Consider the following 19,087-nt stretch of genomic DNA (forward strand, 5'->3'; position numbering starts at 1 on the left):
GGGCATAAGGGAGTTGTAGCCATGTATAGTAGAGTAAAACTTTATTATATCTTTTACTCTACTATACATGGTTACAACTACCTTATTCTGTAATCTGTATTCAAAGTCCCATTGGAGTATAAAATATTTGGTTTTGCTTGCAGGAGGTTCTGGTCACTTATCCTAGGTTTATGTGTGTCACATTGAAGCTGCTATACAATCTGCAGAGTACAGAATACCAGCTAACGTGTGTTGCATTAAGGGCAACAAACTAAATAGAAAATATGCAGAAATGGGATTTTGATTGACTACCCCAAAATGAGGAATGAACAGTTTACATCCAATAAATAAAAATATCAAAGCTTTATTACAATTGCTTAGTAAAACAACATTTTAAAAACACTCATCCTCTATGGATGTTATACATTACATATGTTTACATCTTCAAGCAACAATCAACGCATTTCGTGGCTTGACTGCTTTCTTGGGACTGCAAAAAAGTAAATTACATCTGTGAAGGTAAACAGAATTGACAATAATAAAAAGCCATTCTATTAATAACTTCATCACAGTCTAAGACCTCGTTCACATCTGAGCGATTTTCTGCTTAAAGCTTGTAGTTCTAAAACGCTCAAGCAAGCCAAATCCTATTCATTTCAGTGGTCCCTGTGTACATATGAGCGTTCTGTTGCCTGAAGCAAAATGGCTGTCGCTCAAAACAGTACTGGGGCTTTTTTTTGGCAGATCACAAGTGTTTTTGGCCCCGTGGACTTCAATGGAACCGCCTGACTTGAGCATTTTACGAGCGTTTTGTTACTCATTTTCTGCTTAAACAGCAGCTCTCCACCCTTAATTTCCTCCACCTCTCCTCCCCCTAGTGCTTTCTATTGGTTTAACAAAAATGCCTGAAACTGTAAAATACTAAAATACAGTGCCTTGCAAAAGTATTCACCCCCTTGGCATTTTTTGTGTTTTGTTGCCTCACAACCTGGAATTAACATGAATTGTTTGAGGATTTGCATCATTTAATTTACAGAACATGCCTACAACTTTAAAGATTTTTTTTTTATTGTGAAGCAAACAACAAATAGGACAAAATAACAGAAAAATGTGCATAACTTTTCACCCCCCTAAAGTCAATACTTTGTAGAGCCACCTTTTGCAGCTATCACAGCTCCAAGTCGCTTTGGATATGTCTCTATGAGCTTGCCACATCTTACCACTGGCATTTTTCCCATTCCTCCTTGCAAAACTGCTCCAGCTCCTTCAAGTTGGATGGTTTGTGCTTATAAACAGCAATCTTTAAGTCTGATCACAGATTTTCTATTGGATTGAGGTCTTGACTAGGCCATTACAACACATTTACATGTTTCCCCTTAAACCACTCAAGTGTTGATTTAGCAGTGTGTTTGGGGTCATTGTCCTGGTGGAAGGTGAACCTCCATCCTAGCCTCAAATCACACACAGAGTGGTACAGGTTTTGCTCAAGAATATCCCTGTATTTAGCACCATCCATTTTTCCCTCAACTCTGACCAGTTTCCCAGTCCCGACTGCTGAAAAACATCCCCACAGCATGATGCTGCCACCACCATGTTTCACTGTGGGGATGGTGTTCTTTGGGTGATGTGATGTGTTGGGTTTGCGCCAGACATAGCATTTTCTTTGATGGCCAAAAAGTTCAATTTTAGTCTCATCAGACCAGAGCACCTTCCTCCATACATTTTGGGGAGTCTCCCACATGCCTTTTCGCAAACTCAAAACGTGCCATTTCGTTTTTTGCTGAAAGTAATGGCTTTCTTCTGGCCACTCTGCCATAAAGCCTTACTCTATGGAGCGTACGGCTTATTGTCATCCTATGTACAAATACTCCAGTCTCTCCTGTGAACCTCCAGGGTTACCTTAGGTCTCTGTGCTGCCTCTCTGATTAATGCCCTCCTTGCCCGGTCCGTGAGTTTTGGTGTGCGGCCGTCTCTTGGCAGGTTTGCTGTTGTGCCATGTTCTTTCCATTTGGTTATGATAGATTTGATGGTGCTCCTAGGGATCATCAAAGATTTGGATATTTTTTTATAACCTAACCCTGACTTGTACTTCTCAACAACATTGTCCCTTACTTGTTTGGAGAGTTCCTTGGTCTTCATGGCAGTGTTTGGTTAGTGGTTCCTCTTGCTTTGGTGTTGCAGCCCCTGGGGCCTTTCAAAAAGGTGTGTATATATAATGACAGATCATGTGACACTTAGATTGCACACAGGTGGACATCATTTCACTAATTATGTGACTTCTGAAGGTAATTGGTTGCACCAGATCTTTTTATGGGCTTCATAACAAAGAGGGTGAATACATACACACATGCCAATTATCAGTTTTTTATTTCTAAAAAATAGTTTTATGTATATATTTTTTTAATTTTACTTCACCAACTTAGACTATTGTGTTCTGAGTCATAACATATAATTTAGATTAAAAAAACATTGAACTAAAGGCTGTAATGTAACAAAATAGGTAAAAAGCCAAGAGGGATGAATACTTTTGCAAGGCACTGTACTTTAAAACACTTTAAAATCGCTTGTAAAAAGCTGCACAAACACTTAAAAAAAAGCCTGAAAAAACGCCAATAAATTGCTACGCTCAGGTGTAAATGCAGACTAATATCATAAACACATATATACCTGTATTTTTTGTACAAGAAATGGAAAGCGGATATATGTGTATTGACTGAAGTTAGACTGTGCCATTCTAAATAAATGACACTTCAACACACCACATAGAGTAAAATACCAATTACCACAACAAATAAGTCTGAAGGCTAACTGTATTTTCAAATCCTAATGACTCCCCCCCTCATGCTAACTAAACCCCCATTGCACTTACTGTACCGTACATCAGCAGGTGATGTGGTCTAGGAGCCTTCACCATGTAGGGTAATGCTCAGTCAGAGAAGCTTCTCTATAGGCTTACATTTAGACAACTTTTACATTTAGGCCTATGAAGTATCCTTGCTACTTTGCACCCTGATATTGCATCTCCTGGTCATCCAGCACCCCTGATTCAGAATTTTCCTGCCTCCCAGCAGCCTGAATGCTGCACCCAACACTCCAGACACTGAACCTTTCTGTCAGATAATGCACCACTCAGTAACTTTGCAAACGCATACTCCTTTGTCACCTTTGAAAGGAAGAGGACAGGCTGAGACTGCCATGCTTAGGTTCTCTGCCCATCTCCCCTTTGGTGACATCACCTCCTCTCCAGTGCAGCCTGTAAAGGCCAGTCAGTCCTCCAGCTTCTATGGGCACTGTGTGTGTTTTGCTGGGGAAAAATGGGTAGGTGCAAACTTCAGGGCTAAAGGAAGAGCAAAGAAAAACACTAAACCCAACCACCACTTCCATTACCACAGAACTTCTCCAATGCAGCAGTCATTTTCTAGAAGTCAAACATCCTAATTTTTATATATATTTTTTTTCATTTCAAGGTAAGCATTTTATTTGAAATAAAACACCACTATTTATCACTCCTCACTTTTAAATTATTGAGCGTAATTATTATTTTGAACATGCAATCTGTAGGTTAAGCTGAAACTTAATAAGGTTAAGTAAAATGTTATATATTAGTATTTTTTTTGTGTTTCATGATACTTATATTTGATAATGCGTTGTACACTTTTGCACAGTTTGGGGATTGTTACATAAATTTTTTTCAGTCTAAACATTTAGAGCCCCTGAACTGAAATGACAAACACGCCTCTTTTTTTTCCTATAGTTTGCAAGCAAATTCAAGGATGCATATTGAAACTCCACATTCAAGGGTTGTTCTACACAAGCCAGTCCTGCTGACTCTACTAGGGGCGTCATACAAACTGTCAACGAGTAGCACCATATAGAATAAACGAACCTGTGTCACCAACCATGTACGTAACTGTATGTAGTTACAAAGTTGCTATGGCAATATATCATCTTGGCAATATACAGAATGGTCTAAAAATACAGCAAATTAAAGCATGTATAAATATAACAAACATAATCTCCCTTTTTAGAATGTAAGCTCCATGCGCAGGGCCTTTCTGTCCCTTCTGTATTGAACTGTGTTTTAATTGTGCTGTCCCCCCTCTACATTGTAAAGCGCTGTGCAAACTGTTGGCGCTATATAAATTGTGTATAATAATAATAGTAATAATTTGATTTCCAAACATTGGGTCTTTGTAAAAGTAGTGGTGCCCCCATGGGGTTGCTACGTGTTACACCATCCACACATTTCACCCCGCTGGTCAGCCATCCATTAGGCACACTTCCTCAGTCAATGAACAGTCTCTTGCTTGTTTTTGTTGTTTTTATTAGGGGATTAACTTGGTTGGGGAAAAGGGACATGGGATGCCCACAAGATGAATAGTTCTTTATAGAATTCAAAGATGGTTGACTCTAAACTTGGCAGTCTCTTCCTCAGCACACTTCCTCCAGCACACTACTTTGGAGCACTAACTTCACCTCTCCTCCAGCACACTACTTTGAAGCACTTGCTTCACTGTCCAAATTTAGCCTCCTGTCACACCATTAGCACATGGCTAGGCCTCACTCTGAATAATCCCTAGTGTCTTTCCTTGATAGCCCTTTGTAGGCAGGGTTCTGCAGTACACCTTTGTGGTAGCAACCGATTTGATTGAGAAGAATAAATGTACTTGATGGACTACTGATCCCAGGAAGTCCGATTGTAAATCCTGCCCGCCCTCCTGGCTGCAGCGACTTGACACAACACCCACAGTCTCTCCCTCTGGCTTTACATCCAATTCCTGGCATGTCTCTTCCAGAGCTTTCCACTGTGCTTTCCACTCACCGACACCCGGCCTGGATCCCTCCTGAATGACTTTCTCTGGACATGCTCCCAACTGTCTCTCCCAGCTCCTGTTCCAGGACACCTCTATATGACCGTGTAAAGAGAGGCTCTCTCCCAGTTCCCGAGCTTCCAGCCTGAGGTACACCCCCCCCCAGAAAGGGGGTTCCCTCAGACATGACAGTCCAACACTCCATCATCCAGTTCACCCAGCCGACAATACCTCTCACAGCAGGCTGACCATGGGTATATATAGGAGAATTGGTCAGGGCTCCCACATGCACCCCATGTCACTCCAGCTCTCTGTCCTGCCTCCTTTCCAGAACTTTCTCCCTGGAAACAGAGGAGGCGCCCAAGAGCTGAAGCACATGTCAGTTACCTACTGCTACACTAAACCACTCCCCTGCCCACCGATCAAAACAAACAGGCCTAACTCACAGCATATGCCTGCCTAAATTGACCTGCACTGGCAGCTTACACAAAACCTATACCTAGCACCTACCTAAGGTAGAGAGTGCTACATAAAGATGGCTGAATTTGTAACATAGATGGGATATTAAGAGTGGCTTACTCGACCCCATGATATGTATATCGCATATAGATTGATAACGGTGGGTATAATGTTTTCTTGCTCGAGAAACAGAAGAGATGGTGAAGCTCTCTCCTAATAATAAATGTGGAGAACCATTAGCCTTGGAACAAAGTCAAATATGAACCCACTGCTATGTTGCCCACTTTGCTCCCATAAAGTCATGAAAGAAACCTTTGCTGGGGAAGCAGAATGCAAAGTCAGATGAACACATGCCTGGGTATTTGGCTAAGTGATCTTTGATGAAACATCTGCTGTGTTCCTCTCCTGTTTATGAGTACTGAGTTGGGATCTGAGTTGGAAACAGGCAAGAGGCTTGTAGGGTAGGTTGGGGAAATTAAATTGTGTTATGGATTTTGGTTGCTTTAATCCTAATTCTAAACTTTCATTTCCTAAACCTTGACCTCTTAAAACTATCTCTTAAAACATGTCTTCACTGCATCTGAGCACCACAAAACAAAAACACTATTTGATTAATTTTTAATATGCAAAGCAAACTCCCCCATCCATCCATGTCTCAATGCTTTATTTTGTTGAGAAACCACTTTAAAAAACAACCCCCTAGCATTTCTTGCCATTGCCATCTTGAGTAAGAGCAGATGATTCGTGTAGCATTTATTTCATGGAATCCATCTACCCTTAGCTCAAGCATGCATGAAGGTGAGTGTGCTTAGCTGGGAAACCCCTCCTACTCTCCTCCCTTCCTGAAGACTCCTGGGATGTATGACATCATTTTCCTTGGCAAGAAACCAGGAAGTAACAGAAGAAATGTAACAAAAAAGTTTAAAACAAGTAAATATTATATACTTTCCGATTTATTTACTAATTGTAGCAGCATAAGGATTACAAATAATTATTGTTGATTGGGAGAGTGAAGTTCTACTTTAAATGACACATACTACATAAGTTCTAAGACAAGATCTCTGTTGAAAAAACACTGATCCTTTCTAAAGGCAAATTATATTAGCTCTGAGCCAATGTTTTGTTATACATATACATATTTCAATGTTTATGAGTCATCCATTTGTGTGTGTGTGTATACTTATTTTAAGCTGTTAAGATCTGTAAATGACAGGCTTTTTTCAGCAGACTATAAAGAGATGCACACAAGGGGATTTGAATGACTGTTAAAGGTAACCATCCTCACCTGTGATCTGTTTGCTTGTAATTAGTGTGTGTGTATAAAAGGTCAATGAGTTTCTGGACTCCTTACAGACCCTTGCATCTTTCATCCAGTGCTGCACTGACCTTTCTGGATTCTGAGTGATGGGGAAAGCAAAAGAATTGTCAAAGGATCTGTGGGAAAAGGTAGTTGAACTGCATAAAACAGGAAAGGGATAGAAAAAGATATCCAAGGAATTGAGAATGCCAGTCAGCAGTGTTCAAACTCTAATCAAGAAGTGTAAAATGAGGGGTTCTGTTGAAACCAAACCACGGTTAGGTAGACCAACTAAAATTTCAGCCACAACTGCCAGGAAAATTGTTCTCGGGATGTAAAGAAGGACCCACAGATAACTTCGGGTGAAATACAGGACTCTCTGAAAACATGTGGTGGGGGTGTTTCAAGATGCACAATAAGGAGGCACTTGAAGAAAGATGGGCTGCATGGTCGAGTCGCCAGAAGAAAGCCATTACTACGCAAATGCCACAAAGTATCCCGCTTACAATATGTCAAACAGCACAGAGACAAGTCTCAAACCTTCTAGCACAAAGTCATTTGGAGTGAGGAGACCAAAATTGAGCTTTTTGGCCACAACCATAAATGCTTCATTTGGAGAAGAGTCAACAAGGCCTATGATGAAAGGTACACCATTCCTACTGTGAAACATAGAGGTGGATCGCTGATGTTTTGGGGATGTGTGAGCTACAAAAGGGGCAGGAAATTTTGTCAAAATTGATGGCAAGATGAATGCAGTATGTTATAAAAAAATACTGGAGGAACATTTGCATTCATCAGCCAGGAAGCTGCGTATGGGACGTACTTTGACTTTCCAACATGACAATGATCCAAAACACAAGGCCAAGTCGACCTATCATTGGCTACAGCAGAATAAAGTGAAGGTTCTGGAGTGGCCATCTCAGTCTTCTGACCTCAATATCATTGAGCCACTCTGGGGAGATCTCAAATGTGCAGTTCATGCAAGAAAGTCTAAGAATTTAGAGGAACTGGAGGATTTTTGCCAAGAGGAATGGGCAGCTTTACCATCTGAGAAGATAAAGAGCCTCATCCACAAATACCACAAAAGAATTCAAGCTGTCATTGATGTTAAAGGGGGCAATACACGGTATTAAGAACTTGGGTATATACATTTTTGATCAGGGTTATTTGGCTAGTTTCTGTTGCCATTATGATTTAAAAAGAGTAAACACAGTTGATTGATAATAAATGGCTTCAGCCAAACACTAACCATGAGTGAAAGAAAAGTTGTTGTGTCATCATTCATATTCTCTGAAAAATGGCCATGAAATTGTGAATTCTGCCAGGGTATGTAAACTTATAAGCACAACTGTATACAGTATCTCTCTTTAATAAACACCTATTGATGATTCTCCAGTGTTTGAGAATTCCACTGACAAATGTTTATAAACTCATTCTAAATGGGTTATTTTGCTGGTCGCCCCGCTATATAACCTGCTATAGCCATGATGTCAATCTGTGAAACCATGGGGGCATGAACTAAGCTTATGTCAAAGGGTCCAGCTACAATCCTCACAGTCCTTACTGACCCATTAGTTATAGAATACTTAGAGATTTTGCCTTCAGTACTATACCATTTAGTAGACAACGCAGTTGATATTATCCATCTTTCACAACTGAGTTTCAGTAAATATGGGGTGATGTCTTTGGCTGAAATGTTTGTCTTTGGAACAGCAGTGTAAAATATTCTGTGTATGCCTTTTGATGGTGAATGTCTCTATGATGCTTCTTTAGACAACTCTAGAAAGGACGTCACTGGCTGTAAAAGTACTCATTCATCTTTGCTGAAGAATTCTAATGCCGCGTACACACGGGCGGACTTTTTGACCGGACTGGTCCGACAAACTTTCCAGCGGACTTTCGACGGACTTTCTAATGAACGGACTTGCCTACACACGATCACACCAAAGTTCGGAGGTCATCCAGATTCAACAACAAACTGAACAGGTTTGTCTCCAGGTGCAGAGATCCTCTGTAGAAGTAGTGGATGTTCTAGTGGCTCTATGTGGAATATGGAAACTTCTTCCTCTTCTGCTCCAAAGAATTGAGATGCAGTGCATTCCAGTGTTCCTTATAGCACTCAACTGGCTGAAGCAGATGTGGTACCTCGACCTGATCAAACTTCTAGCAGACACCCCGTGACCTCTTTCAGATAAACTGGATCTCCTATCCAAAGGTCCAGTTTATCACCCTCTTTTATATTTGGTAATCCCCAAACTATTTAATTGCTAGCAAGTCCACCTTCTGAAATATGCAGAAGATACATTGAAGGCATATTTCACCTGGTGCAAGGAAGGAATAAGTACTTTCTGAGAAGAATCCTGACTTTTATGCAGTCGGGTGTTGATCAGCATTCGACTCAGTGTTCCATCAAGAGGCAAAACACAGACCCTTGCAATCTTATTCCAAAGACTGCTAGCCCCCTATTCATTGGTTACAATTTTGCAAGGGGTGTATATAACATTGCTTCCCCTATACAACCACCTGTGACTCTGTGGGACTTAAATCTGGTTTTGTATGCTCCAGAAATGCCCTTTAAAACTATTAGAGGTATTCCCCTGTCCACTCTCATTCAGAAGGTTGTGTTGCTTATTCCTTGTGTTTGCTCTGCGAGGCACATGTCTAAACTGGTGTCCTTGTCCTGGTGCTGAAGCCTAGAACCCCTTCTTCCTTCCTACCATGGTGTCAGACTTCCACCTAAACCAGGATATTATTCTTCCTTCTCTCTGTTCGTTATGTCCACCCCTCAGATGGACTGCTTTTTGGACCTCCCAATTATCTTTGAATACTGTGTCCCTTAATGAATGAGAAAGAAAACAGGATTTTTGTACTTGCTGTAAAGTCCATTTCTTGGAGTTCATTAGAGGGCACAAGTTTCACCCCTCTTTGTTTGTGATCTGCTCAAAAGTACTGCTTTTCTGCCAAACTGGAGCATGCTGGGAGTGGGAGGGGTTATGCTTGGCTGGCCAACAGTTGTTTTTACCCAGTGTCTAAATTCTCATATAGGCACCAAAATAACCCAGTCATCTCTGAATACTGAATCCTGTGCCCCTTAGTGAACTCCACAACAGGAATTTCATGGTAAAAATCCTGTTTTTTGGTGCTTGTTTTATTGATCAGGGTTACAACAGGGCCTCTTAAAAGTTGCTATTCTTCGACAACTTGCATGCTAGGGGTCATGTCAGATGGATGATTTTTTGCAGACAACACTGTGCCAGTGGCAGAACCATTGTAATTAATTTTCTATTATCATAAAATCACTTTGAAAAGAAAATAACTTATCAAAATAGACACAGTTGGGGAAATGAATAAAAAATGTCTGAGACTTTGTCTCAACTGAAACGCAGCCAAGCAGCTTTTAAATTTCCTATTTTTGAGCTGTGTGGAAAAATGAAACATCGCATTTGGTTGGTTTATATGGGCAAGGGCACCAGCTGGGATAGATCTTGTCTCAGACACTTTGGTAATAATTCCCCACACTGGATCAGTCACTGCTGCCTTGCTTTCAAAAGATGCAAGATCATCTTTATCCTTGTTTTGCTGCCCAGTGAGTCACAGCAGACAACCAAAAAAAAAACTGTAATTCAAACCTACTTTAAAATGATTTTAAATAACTTTTAGTCTTACTGAAAATGATGATCCCTTCCCTTCACTCCAGTGCTCTGTGCTGGCAGAGCTGAGTGGCAGCCACACCTCTTAGCACATGTCCTCATACAGACTTAAGGAGGAGAGGAGGAGTCAGTGATTAATTTAACAGTAATGCAAGGATAAGGATGATAGCACTAGCATTGGCAGCTCTGATAAGTCCCTGTTGGCAATGTTTCCTGAATAGCATTATTAGTTCAATTCTTCCTCCGATTGTCTGGGCTAGAGCATGAACAGTTTCCTTATAAGAAGTCACAAGGAATACCATAGTGTATGCCATGCGGTAAAGTTATGGTAAACCTTCTGTAAAGTATTAAGACTCAAAAAGATAAGTGTGACCTGTAACACCTGTCATCATAAAGGACTACAGATTGCCTGTAACAGAAGCAAATATCGTTCTTTAGTGTTCTTATCGAGCTTCCTCCATAAATAATAATATCTGATTATTGACATACCATTCAGCCTGTTGCATAGAAACGTATATTGATTGGTTTGCCCAAAAGTTATCGCGTCTACAAACTATGGGATATTTTTATGGCATTTTTATTTATTTATTTATTTTACTAGTAATGGCGGCGATCTGTGTTTTTTTTTTAGTGGGACTGCGACATTGTGGCGGCCAAATCCTGACACTTTTTTGGGAACCAGTGACATTATTACAGTGATCAGTGCTAAAAATATGCACTGTTTTGTACTAATGACACTGGCAGGGAAGGGGTTATTATCACGGGCTTTCAAAGGGTTAAGTGTGTCCGTAGGCAGTGCTTGCTAACTGTGTGGGCCCTGTGTGAATGGGTGAAGACAGAGATCGGTGTTCCTGCTTAGCAGGAACACAGGATCTCTAACTTCTTCCCTGTCAGAAGGCGATCTGCCTTGTTTACATGATGACCGCCGTTCTGCCTCTCTTGGGAACAATCGCGGGTGGCCTGCGGACATCGAATCTGCCGGATCCGCTGATTAGCTCCCCTTCTTTCCAGTCAGAGCGTGATTATACGCCCCTCCCATCCCCCGGTGTCTATTGCATGAAATGACGTACAGGTATGTTGTTTCACACGATAGACCTGACCTGCTGCAGTACAAGTGTGTTAGGCAGTCGCAAGTGGTTAAATAAATAATCCATGCAAACATTTTAAAACTTTAATTTTTCAGTTGAGCCCCTGTGATTTCTTTAAATGTTTTTTTCTGATTGGCCACATATCTGTCAGAAATGTAGTCACCGGTAGACCTGTAGACCTAATGGGGTGGCTGAAAGTACAACCTAACTGCTTTTATGTGCAAGAATTGGCTGGTAGCTTTTCTGGACAGTAATATTGTGCTTCCCAGAGCCTTCCTGTTCATATGAATGGGAACAATAGGGGGAAGAAACTGATCGGTACTGGGAGTCGCTGCTGATGCTGTTTGGTTGCACAACAATTATAGGAACTCAATGAACATCGATGTCATCCATGAAATGGATGTCCGATGTGTCACTGAATGCATTAAAATTAGAGCTGCAGGCCAACATTTTTTAGTTATGGACAGACCGCGGAATGTTGGAACTTCTTACATTGGATAAATCAACTGACCGATTTACAATTTAAAAGAAACAATATATTTAGGTCATATTTGACAGTGAACCAGAAGGCACTAATTACTAAGTGGAAATTGGTATTTTTAAATAGGCACATGGAAAGCAAACCTGTTAGAAAAAAACATTCCCAATCCAACTGTGATCACCCCAGAAAATCGCCGGCTGTGCAACAACTATCTGCACAAAACTGTCAGGGATCAGTCGATTCTTGCAGCTGGGATTTGCAGCGTGGCAAAATGCCCATGTGAATGGTGCCTTTTTTATTCCAGTGACCACACAGGAAGCAAAATATAACTTCCCCAACTGGGACACAGCTAAAAGAAACGCAAACACAGATGTTCTAACATTTTCATACTCTATTCAAAGCTAGAAATAAAATTCAAAATCTAAAACTACATTTTAAACAAAAACAAATATTTTAATAAAGCAAAACTTAATGTAGTTGTAAACCCTTACATATACTAACTGAAGTGACTAGCCTCAGATGATACACAGAGATTAAACAAATCCTCTTACATAAGATGTACTTGTTTATCTGCACCTCCTTTCTCTGCAGCCATTGATAGTGCAGAATTTACACAGCTTGTGAACTTTCAGAAAGCAGGGGGGAGGAATTGCAGTCACACTCTGCAGATCTCAGTGAGAAGAGGTCTGAGAGCTGATTGAAGGGAAGAGAGACACCCCCTTAACACAGCACAAGGCTGTCAGTCACAGGCTGTGTGCTGGAGCTCCCTCCCCATCGCCTTTTTTTTCTCTTGGTGTCAGAAAAACATGTAAAAAAAATGCCTGCTGATCTTCCAGAAATTCATACTTCCTGTATGAACAGGCAACTCTGCCTCTAGTACATGCCATGTTATCATCTGTGCCTTGTTGTTTTTTTCTTGTGGAATACAAAAGACCTACACTTATTTGTATCTCTATAACATAAGGGAAAGGCGTTCTGTAGTCTAGCAGGGAGCTCAGGCAGAGCTGACAACACTTCTTGAGATTACAGTGTAACATAGGCACTGTGTTGTCAGCTCAAACAGAAAGTTAGGAGCATACTGGCTGTCTGTTAGGATCAACAGGTATTTTTTTCCGTACCTACATTGTTTTTAACCACTTGCCGACCGCCGCACGACTATATACGTCGACAGAGCGGCACGGGCAGGCAAAAGGACTTACAGGTACGTCCTTGCCTGCCCGCGGGTGGGGGGTCCGATCGGACCCCCCCCCGGTGCCTGCGGCGGTCGGCAAATCTCCCCCGGCGATCGGAGGTGAGGGGGAGGCCATCCATTCGTGGCCCCCCCCTCGCGATCGCTCTCAGCCAATGGGATCATTTCCCTGCCTCTGTATTGTACACAGAGGCAGAGGAAATGATGTCATCTCTCCTCGGCTCGGTATTTTCCGTTCCGGGCCGAGGAGAGAAGACTGAAATGTAAGTGCACCAACACACTACACACAGTAGAACATGCCAGGCACACAAAACACCCCGATCCCCCCCCCGATCGCCCCCCGATCCCCCCCCAATCACCCCCCCCCTGTCACAAACTGACACCAAGCAGGTTTTTTTTTTTTTTTTTCTTCTGATTACTGTATTGGTGTCAGTTTGTGACAGTTACAGTGTCAGGGCAGTGAGTGTTAGGCCCCCTGTAGGTCTAGGATACCCCCCTAACCCCCCCTAATAAAGTTTTAACCCCTTGATCACCCCCTGTCACCAGTGTCGCTAAGCGATCATTTTTCTGATCGCTGTATTAGTGTCGCTGGTGACGCTAGTTAGTGAGGTAAATATTTAGGTTCGCCGTCAGCGTTTTATAGCGACAGGGACCCCCATATACTACCGAATAAATGTTTTAACCCCTTGATGGCCCCCTAGTTAACCCTTTCACCACTGATCACTGTATAACCGTTACGGGTGACGCTGGTTAGTTTGTTTATTTTTTATAGTGTCAGGACACCCGCCGTTTATTACCGAATAAAGATTTAGCCCCCTGATCGCCCGGCGGTGATATGCGTCGCCCCAGGCAGCGTCAGATTAGCGCCAGTACCGCTAACACCCACGCACGCAGCATACGCCTCCCTTAGTGGAATAGTATCTGTACAGATCAATATCTGATCCGATCAGATCTATACTAGCGTCCCCAGCAGTTTAGGGTTCCCAAAAACACAGTGTTAGCGGGATCAGCCCAGATACCTGCTAGCACCTGCATTTTGCCCCTCCGCCCAGCTCGGCCCAGCCCACCCAAGTGCAGTATCGATCGATCACTGTCACTTACAAAACACTAAACACATAACTGCAGCGTTCGCAGAGTCAGGCCTGATCCCTGCGATCGCTAACAGTTTTTTTGGTAGCATTTTGGTGAAATGGCAAGCACCAGCCCCAGGCAGCGTCAGGTTAGTGCCAGTACCGCTAACACCCACGCACCGTACACCTCCCTTAGTGGTATAGTATCTGAACGGATCAATATCTGATCCGATCAGATCTATACTGGCGTCCCCAGCAGTTTAGGGTTCCCAAAAACGCAGTGTTAGCGGGATCAGCCCAGATACCTGCTAGCACCTGCGTTTTGCCCCTCCGCCCGGCCCAGCCCAGCCCACCCAAGTGCAGTATCGATCGATCACTGTCACTTACAAAACACTAAATGCATAACTGCAGCGTTCGCAGAGTCAGGCCTGATCCCTGCGATCGTTAACAGTTTTTTTGGTAGCGTTTTGGTGAACTGGCAAGCGCCAGCGGCCTAGTACACCCAGGTCGTAGTCAAACCAGCACTGCAGTAACACTTGGTGACGTGGCGAGTCCCATAAGTGCAGTTCAAGCTGGTGAGGTGGCAAGCACAAGTAGTGTCCCGCTGCCACCAAAAAGACAAACACAGGCCCGTCATGCCCATAGTGCCCTTCCTGCTGCATTCGCCAATCCTAATTGGGAACCCACCACTTCTGCAGCGCCCGTACTTCCCCCATTCACATCCCCAACCAAATGCAGTCGGCTGCATGAGAGGCATTTTTATGTCCTCCCGAGTACCCCTACCCAACGAACCCCCCCAAAAAAGATGTTGTGTCTGCAGCAAGCGCGGATATAGGCGCGACACCCGCTATTATTGTCCCTCCTGTCCTGACAATCCTGGTCTTTGCATTGGTGAATGTTTTGAACGCTACCATTCACTAGTTGAGTATTAGCGTAGGGTACAGCATTGCACAGACTAGGACACACTTTCACAGGGTCTCCCAAGATGCCATCGCATTTTGAGAGACCCGAACCTGGAACCGGTTACAGTTATAAAAGTTACAGTTACAAAAAAAGTGTAAAAAAAAAAAAAAAAAAAAAAAACACAAACAAAAATATAAAATAAAAAATAATAGTTGTCGTTTTATTGTTCTCTCTCTATTCTCTCTCTCTCTATTGTTCTGCTCTTTTTTACTGTATTCTATTCTGCAATGTTTTATTGTTATTATGTTTTATCATGTTTGCTTTTCAGGTCTGCAATTTTTTATACTTTACCGTTTACTGTGCTTTATTGTTAACCATATTTTTGTCTTCAGGTACAGCATTCACGACTTTGAGTGGTTATACCAGAATGATGCTTGCAGGTTTAGGTATCATCTTGGTATCATTCTTTTCAGCCAGCGGTCGGCTTTCATGTAAAAGCAATCCTAGCGGCTAATTAGCCTCTAGACTGCTTTTACAAGCAGTGGGAGAGAATGCCCCCCCCCCACCGTCTTCCGTGTTTTTCTCTGGCTCTCCTGTCTCAACAGGGAACCTGAGAATGCAGCCGGTGATTCAGCCAGCTGACCATAGAGCTGATCAGAGACCAGAGTGGCTCCAAACATCTCTATGGCCTAAGAAACCGGAAGCTACGAGCATTTTATGACTTAGATTTCGCCGGATGTAAATAGCGCCATTGGGAAATTGGGAAAGCATTTTATCATACCGAACTTGGTGTGGTCAGATGCTTTGAGGGCAGAGGAGAAATCTAGGGTCTAATAGACCCCAATTTTTTCAAAAAAGAGTACCTGTCACTACCTATTGCTATCATAGGGAATATTTACATTCCCTGAGATAACAATAAAAATGATTAAAAAAAAAAAAAATGAAAGGAACAGTTTTAAAATAAGATAAAAAAGCAAAAAAATAATAAAGAAAAAAAAAAAGCACCCCTGTCCCCCCTGCTCTCGCGCTAAGGCGAACGCAAGCGTCGGTCTGGCGTCAAATGTAAACAGCAATTGCACCATGCATGTGAGGTATCACCGCGACGGTCAGATCGAGGGCAGTAATTTTAGCAGTAGACCTCCTCTGTAAATCTAAAGTGGTAACCTGTAAAGGCTTTTAAAGGCTTTTAAAAATGTATTTATTTTGTTGTCACTGCACGTTTGTGCGCAATTGTAAAGCATGTCATGTTTGGTATCCATGTACTCGGTCTAAGATCATCTTTTTTATTTCATCAAACATTTGGGCAATATAGTGTGTTTTAGTGCATTAAAATGTAAAAAAGTGTGTTTTTTCCCCAAAAAATGCGTTTGAAAAATCGCTGCGCAAATACTGTGTGAAAAAAAAAAATTAAACACCCACCATTTTAATCTGTAGGGCATTTGCTTTAAAAAAATATATAATGTGTGGGGGTTCAAAGTAATTTTCTTGCAAAAAAAAATAATTTTTTCATGTAATCAAAAAGTGTCAGAAAGGGCTTTGTCTTCAAGTGGTTAGAAGAGTGGGTGATGTGTGACATAAGCTTCTAAATGTTGTGCATACAATGCCAGGACAGTTCAAACCCCCCCAAATGACCCCATTTTGGAAAGTAGACACCCCAAGCTATTTGCTGAGAGGCATGTCGAGTCCATGGAATATTTTATATTGTGACACGAGTTGCGGGAAAGAGACAAATTATTTATTTTTTTTTTTTTTTTTGCACAAAGTTGTCACTAAATTATATATTGCTCAAACATGCCATGGGAATATGTGAAATTACACCCCAAAATACATTCTGTTGCTTCTCCTGAGTACGGGGATACCACATGTGTGAGACTTTTTGGGAGCCTAGCCACGTATGGGACCCCGAAAACCAAGCACCGCCTTCAGGCTTTCTAAGGGCGTAAATTTTTGATTTCACTCTTCACTGCCTATCACAGTCTCGGAGGCCATGGAATGCCCAGGTGGCACAAACCCCCCCCCAAATGACCCCATTTTGGAAAGTAGACACCCCAAGCTATTTGCTGAGAGGTATAGTGAGTATTTTGCAAACCTCACTTTTTGTCACAAAGTTTTGAAAATTAAAAAAAGAAAAAAAAAATTTTTTTTTTTGTCTTTCTTCATTTTCAAAAACAAATGAGAGCTGCAAAATACTCACCATGCCTCTCAGCAAATAGCTTGGGGTGTCTACTTTCCAAAATGGGGTCATTTGGGGGGGGTTTGTGCCACCTGGGCATTCCATGGCCTCCGAAACTGTGATAGGCAGTGAAGAGTGAAATCAAAAATGTACACCCTTAGAAATCCTGAAGGCGGTGATTGGTTTTCGGGGTCCCGTACGCGGCTAGGCTCCTAAAAAGTCCCACACATGTGGTATCCCCGTACTCAAGAGAAGCAGCAGAATGTATTTTGGGGTGCAATTCCACATATGCCCATGACCTGTGTGAGCAATATATCATTTAGTGACAACTTTGTGCAAAAAAAAATAAATAAATAAATAAATTGTCACTTTTCCGCAACTTGTGTCAAAATATAAAATATTCCATGGACTCAACATGCCTCTCAGCAAATAGCTTGGGGTGTCTACTTTCCAAAATTGGGTCATTTGGGGGGGGTTTGTGCCATCTGGGCATTTTATGGCCTTCAAAACTGTGATAGGTAGTGAGGAGTAAAATAAAAAATGTACGCCCTTAGAAATCCTGAAGGCAGTGATTGGTTTTCGGGGCCCCGTATGCGGCTAGGCTCCCAAAAAGTCCCACACATGTGGTATCCCCATACTCAGGAGAAGCAGCTAAATGTATTTTGGGGTGCAATTCCACATATGCCCATGGCCTGTGTGAGCAATATATCATTTAGTGACAACTTTTTGTAATTTTTTTTTTTTTTTTTTCATTATTCAATCACTTGGGACAAAAAAAATGAATATTCAATGGGCTCAACATGCCTCTCAGCAATTTCCTTGGGGTGTCTACTTTCTAAAATGGGGTCATTTGTGGGGGTTTTGTACTGCCCTGTCATTTTAGCACCTCAAGAAATGACATAGGCAGTCATAAATTAAAGACTGTGTAAATTCCTGAAAATGTACCCTAGTTTGTAGGCGCTATAACTTTTGCGCAAACCAATAAATATACACTTATTGACATTTTTTTTACCAAAGACATGTGGCCAAATACATTTTGGCCTAAATGTATGACTAAAATTGAGTTTATTGGATTTTTTTTAGAACAAAAAGTAGAAAATATCATTTTTTTTCAAAATTTTCGGTCTTTTTCCGTGTATAGCGCAAAAAATAAAAACGGCAGAGGTGATCAAATACCATCAAAAGAAAGCTCTATTTGTGGGAAGAAAAGGACGCAAATTTCGTTTGGTTACAGCATTGCATGACCGCGCAATTAGCAGTTAAAGCGACGCAGTGCCAAATTGTAAAAAGTGCTCTGGTCAGGAAGGGGGTAAATCCTTCCGGGGCTGAAGTGGTTAAAAAGACAAAACATGTACTGCATAGGGTTTTTTTTATTTTACTTGGACAATAGATTTTTTTTATTTTGGGTCATTAACCTCCCTGGCGGTAATCCCGAGTGTGGCTCTGGGTGAATTTTCATTACGAAAAGCGGTAACCACGAGCCATACTCAGGATTGCATTGCAGTATTCTGGGAAAGTTACTTACCTTGTCCACAGGATCCTGCGATGTCCCCCTGCTGTGTGTGTGCGAGCCGTGTCCTCCATCCAATTCATCACTGTGCCGGGCTCCATTCCCTGTGAGCAACGCACAGGGACGGAGCCGGGCGCCAAATTCAAAAAGTGCAAAAAATATAACACAGATTACATTACTGTATCAAATCATTTCACATCCCTTGTGTCCCTAATGCTTTGTCCAGTGCCCTGCATGCAGTTTATTATTATATATACTGTTCTTTCTGCCTGGAAACTTGAGAATGGAATAGGAAAGCTTAAAGCTTTGAGCTTGACAAGCATGGGCATGCGGTCGCCCCTTCCCTTATATAACATAGAATAGATTTAAAAAATAAGATAATGTTAGGAAGTTATGCGCAGGTTAATGTATTAGGAACAGGGCCCCTTTAAGAGGTTTTCAAATAGATATGGGGGTGGGATTAAGGTGAACAGGCTG

At 41.9% G+C, this 19,087-nt stretch overlaps 1 long non-coding RNA gene across 1 annotated transcript in view; it reads right to left on the reverse strand.

Annotated features, from left to right (window-relative positions):
• Positions 1-247: 247 nt before the first annotated feature.
• Positions 248-19,087, reverse strand: part of LOC141108486 (uncharacterized) — a 260,079-nt gene continuing 241,239 nt past the window's right edge. The window contains exon 4 of the long non-coding RNA XR_012236075.1: positions 248-490. This is a non-coding gene — a long non-coding RNA (uncharacterized lncRNA). The remainder of the gene's footprint in view (positions 491-19,087) is intronic.

The sequence above is a fragment of the Aquarana catesbeiana genome, linkage group LG09 (genome assembly GCF_042186555.1).
Source record: "Aquarana catesbeiana isolate 2022-GZ linkage group LG09, ASM4218655v1, whole genome shotgun sequence".
In the NCBI taxonomy this organism is placed as follows: Eukaryota; Metazoa; Chordata; class Amphibia; order Anura; family Ranidae; genus Aquarana; species Aquarana catesbeiana.